The following is a 5440-nucleotide window of genomic DNA, read 5'->3' on the forward strand; positions in this document are numbered from 1 at the left end:
ATAGTCGGTGATGATCGTGTGCCTGCCATCCTGCAATATAGGCCGTCCGATCTATACTGATGGATAGGAAGGAAACTATGGCAATTTTGCAAAAAGATACCGACACCCCTCTCCACACTTGCAAATAAGGCGTTCCCTTGTTCATCCTTTTCTCCCACAAGATAAACTACTCATACAAATGCATCTTGATGTTCCGTGCAATGCATGGGCATCTTGCTAGTTGTTGCAAAAAGCCCATGTGTGAGAGAGAGAGGGAGAGAGGAGGAGGACGGAGTGCATGTGTGACAAAGACACAAAGAGTGTGTGTGCGAGAGGTATCAGCTTAAAATGAGGCGATAGTGTGTGTGTGTGCACGATCGAGAGGGCGTGTCTCAAGAAGGGAAGAAAAATCTACATAGATACAAGGAGCGGGAGAGATACATGTATGCGATAGTGGAGGCACGAGTGTGCGGGTGTATAAAGCTATCTAGAGGCTAGTCGATAAATGTTTGTGAGAGAAATACGAGTCAGGCGTGCGAAAGCGAGAGTTTTGTGTGTGAGAGAGAGAGACGGTAGTCGGGAAGGGGAGTGGAAGCAGGATTTGTGTGTGTGTGTGAGAGAGAGAGAGAGGGGGGGAGTTTGTCTGATCGGTAAACAAATGAATAATGTCAGTCTGGGATGGAGACGAAAAGGGGACCGCAACAAATGTTGTGTCTACAGGAGAGAGAGAGAGAGTAATTTTAGTGGTATGATTCATATCTAGAGACATATAGGGTGTGTGAGAGAATCCCATAGAGAGAAAGACAAAGTGAAAGACGAGTGGAGACTGTGTGTGTGGCGGTGAAAAAGAAAGCTTAGGTACCTAGTGATACGAGAGAACGGTAGAGACATGAGAGATAATGAAAACCGTGTAATGTACAATGATAGGGAGAGTGTGACACTTCTCAAGGGAGACGTCGAGAGACCATGTTTGTGAGGATAGGAGAAACATGAAGTGAGCGTGCGGGTGAGATGGAGAAAAGAGAGTGATAGCTACATGAAGGAGCATGCATGCGAGAGAGATGGGCATGAAAGGAGTGAACATAAAAGAGATTCAAATATTTGAATTCGAGATGATGATACATGTAATCCATACTCGAACCAAAATTGATCTATCAAACATGCATACTCATATGAATTCACGCGCATCTATGTTATTTAGTATGTAGATATTACTGGTCCATACATTTTAGTAGAACATAATTTGGTTTAATTTTTTAAATTCAACCTTATGATTTTGAGATCATTGTATTTGTAAATCATATTATACATATAAAGGAGCAGAATTCTTTGTTGTGCTTTTGAAAGTATATATAAAAAAAATGATGTATATAGAATTTTATTCCAATCGAAAATGGATCCCGCCCGAAAAAAATAGAATACAAACGGGATTTGAATTGAGTTGGCACGGTAAACGTGCACTCTGCAAAATTTTAGCGAAGCGGGGAAAGTCGCAGTAACCGCCAGAAACCAAAATCTGCGAGATGGAAATTACTACTACCTATCCCTGCCACGCAAAGCCTATCTGCTCGATTTCTATAGGTTTCGATAGGGGTAGGTTTGTAATTTCACTCAAACGTGACATAACCACCTCTCACCCGGATTCATACATGGTGGGCGCCAAAACACAGTGTGTCCTCGTCCGAAATCGACTCCCTCCCCGATTCATACACGGTGGGCGCCAAAAACATACTCTCGTCGGCAAATATTTGGTGTATGCGAGATTACCGTCCTATCCCCAACCGACTAATATTGCTGTGATGTAGGAAATTTGAAACGAGGGCTAAGTTTGTAAATTTCCTTGCATTTCAGACAAGCGCGCCCTGAAGACATGGTTCCCCCCTTCCTCTCCACCTCCATTTCCCCATTCGTACTCCGTGGGCGCCAAAACACCCTCTCCACCCCAGCCTCCTCCGTCCGCCACCCCATCCACCGCCGTCCTCCTCCACCATGCCGGAGCTGATACCCCGACGCCGCCGTCCATTACAAGAGATCGACCTCTCTCATCCACGGCTTCGGACCGGGATCCTTGCATCCCGTCCTCTCGCTTCATCCCCGCCGTCGTCCACCTTGCCGGCGCCGCTCCTACGACCGTCCCGTCCACCGCACCCCGCCGCCACCGTCTACCCTCCTAGATCTGCTTCCACATCACCGACAGCCATCGCTACCGCAGCACCGTCAAATTCTCAGCAGATGCATACACGGCACCAGAGGCGGTACTCTTTCGTATCTGCTCAACTTATTTATCGTAGCAAGAAAATAGATCGCCACTGCTTTACTCTGATTTCTTGTCCATCACTTACTTGCTAGTTGAAAGTAAACATTGGTTGCGAAGTTGCCTTTGTCCAGTTTGCACCTTCAGATCCGCCATGGCACGCTCAACACTACACACCCAATGCTTATGGTGTTCGCCTTTTATATTCCACACTAGTTAAATCAGAGTAGACTAAATTTCAAAATTGGGTCAGTCGATTTTTCAGAGCTCACCGGAGTTCACCGATGCGAACGAAGGGGCTCGGGTGGGGGCTTTGGTTGTGGGGGGGGTGGGGCCTCGCAGAACGAAGAAAACTTGACGCGGGTGGGGGCGGGGGTGGGGGTGGGGGTGGCGAAGGAACGCAGGCGGTGGGGGGCGATAGTCCGGTCGGCGGCCCGTGCGGTGTTCTGTATGGGAAGAATCAGAGACGAGGAAGAAGAAGGGTTAGGAGACATAGGATCTTCATCCAACCGCCTGAAATGGTCGACTGACCCAAATGACAAAAGTCACGCGACTTGCATGCAGACATGCCTTATATTCACTACCATCATCGTACCTGCTTAGCACTGCTCCTGAATCCATCAAGCTAAACAACGTGCCACTCATAATTCCAAACTTGTTGCTCAAGTACGAATCTGATATGATGTTGATATTACTAATACAAATAACATTTAATTGGTCAGCTAATGTTCCTACTTTACTTTCGAAAAAGCACGTGCACCACATATAGAGAGACAACAGGGAGTTGCTTTCTTAATGCGCTCTGGTTCATCATGTGTGGGCACTACGCAACGAACATTTTATTATCCAAAATCTGCTTGCTCTTCTTTAGCATGTTCCTCTTCTATTCTTCCTTAATAAGTACTCTCTCCATTCCTAAATACAAGTCTTTGTATAGATTCCACCATGGACTACATATGGAGCAAAATGAGTGAATCTACACTCTAAAATGTATCTGGATACATCTGTATGTGATCCATAGTGGAAATCTCTACCAAGACTTATATTTTGGAACAGAGGGAGTATGATAGTAGTGCAGTATGTTCCTTGTAGTGACTATGAGCAGGGACATTTTCAGTGTAGAGGTCTATATGGTCGGTTGGTATGGACACTTTGAACTCGTCGGGCCTCTTTGATTCGTAGGATTTTGTAAACATGGGAATAGGATTTGTAGTGGCCTGTCCACTTGAATCCTATAAGAATAGTAAGGAAATGCGGGGAGCTGTGTCGCCTTTGAGAGTTACACTGATATTAACAGTACCACACCTTCAGTTGAAGAGAGCTGGTATCCGAAGCCTTTCTAGCCGTACCGACAATACTAGCACATATATTCCAGCAAGTTCCACTTTGCTGATTTTACTCTGATGCTTACGGTTTTCCCGTTATATCTACACTATGATCTATGTAGCTGCTTTGTGTCACACTAGCAGCAGCCCACTCTTGAAGCTAAACACCGCAATGACTAACAAAATTGGCACCAAGGCATTGAGTGCCATTCTGGATGCAATGAAACTCATATGCTCCCCACCTATTGATTCTTGTTCAGAATATGATCCTAATGACTATTCTAACCTCGAGGAGTCAAAAGCAGATGGCATGTCCTGTTCACCCATCAAGGTGCCTGTTCTAATTTGGCAAGGTTTTATTGATTGCGCGTATCTTGCATATGTTGTCTTGCATTTATTCTACTTTGTTGCACCACCATCTACTTAGTTTACTCATCATATATGTCGAGATGCCATGCCCATCCATTATCAATACATATTCCATCTGTCATCATACCATGCCTTTCCACTCAAATGTTGTTCTTGTGCATCAGATATCAAAAAGGAAGAGGGTGATTGCCGAACCTGAAGGAGCACCAGCAAAGTCCTTGAAAAAAGTGGTTGTGCCGGAGAAATCAGACAACACCCTACTTATATTGGCTGTACAACCAGTGACACGAAATGTAGGACCGACTCCAGCAGACTGTACCCATACTTCACTGGCCACACCACCAGCCGCACCACGCAGGACCTGCACTCCAGCAAAAGGTATGCCGATTTCAGTTGCCATAGCACCAGCCGTACCACAGAAAAATCCCACTCCAGCAAAAAGTACAGCAAGTCCACCGGCCGAAGACCTATCCCAACTGCAGAGACGGCCAATTCCTACAGATTGGAACCCCATTCCAGTTATTCCCAGTTTAAAAGACAATGCTTTCAATGTTGTTAGGGACTACGTGCATATATTCCCATCATGGGAAGATTATAGTGAAGACAAACACCATTTTCACATCTTCCTATCCCACTTACGTGTAAGTGCTATTATTCATGGTGATTATTTTCCTGTTTTCTGCTGATTGAACACATCAATGATTTACATTACATTGTTGTAAGTTGGCGAGGGTCAATCTGGATAGTCATGACGAGCAAAGCTTGCTTGCGCTTTTCAAGGAAGCATTGCAGCAGTATTTGTGTTACCTGAGGAAATCACACTTTGATGGCAAGTCTATAAACGAATTTCTGGTGAAGTCTCCTGTGCTAAATTCAGAAGACATTGAATGGAAAAACCTTGTTATGCACTGGTCTCGTTCCGAGGATGAGGTACTGTCTATGATATCGCATGACAATTTGAACTTCTACTTTTCCGCATGTGCCTTACGGATCTTTTTTGCAGGAAATCTGCTCGAAAAAGAATTCCGGTTTGAAAAGAACGACAGGATATCGCAAATATGCTGCCCGCTGCTTTGCTCTTGTTAGTACCTGTTGTCCTGTATCACTGTACTTCCATACATACCCGGTTCATTATGTGACAGCAGTATGCATGATAGCTTTCTTATCAATTGTTCGCTCCAAATTATATGATCTGTATGAATGGTTACATTAGTGTAGAATATATCCAATGCCAATGAAATTTTTTAGCTCTGCATTGTTCTTGTAAGTACCTGCTGTCTTTTATTAGTGTACTTATATTGGCATGTAGTTGTTCATCTACCATCACTCTGCAGCTTATTTTCCTTTGCCCTCCATTTTCTACACATAAGATCTATATTTACTCTTACCATAAGGTTGGATAACACCGATGGTACTGAAGAAGTTTAGCTCCACATTGCTCTTGGCTGTACCTTTTGCCTGTATCACTGTACTTACATTTATAGCTACTTGGTTATGTAGCATCACTCTTCAT

At 44.4% G+C, this 5440-nt stretch overlaps 1 long non-coding RNA gene across 1 annotated transcript; it reads left to right on the forward strand.

The window, feature by feature from the left end:
- The first annotated feature begins 4767 nt into the window (after positions 1–4767).
- Positions 4768–5026, forward strand: LOC141042010 (uncharacterized). Its single transcript, XR_012203817.1, has 2 exons — positions 4768–4857; positions 4931–5026. It is a non-coding gene; the product is annotated as an uncharacterized lncRNA (long non-coding RNA).
- The last annotated feature ends 414 nt before the right edge of the window (positions 5027–5440 follow it).

This window comes from Aegilops tauschii, chromosome 2 (genome assembly GCF_002575655.3).
Source record: "Aegilops tauschii subsp. strangulata cultivar AL8/78 chromosome 2, Aet v6.0, whole genome shotgun sequence".
NCBI classification, from domain to species: Eukaryota; Viridiplantae; Streptophyta; class Magnoliopsida; order Poales; family Poaceae; genus Aegilops; species Aegilops tauschii.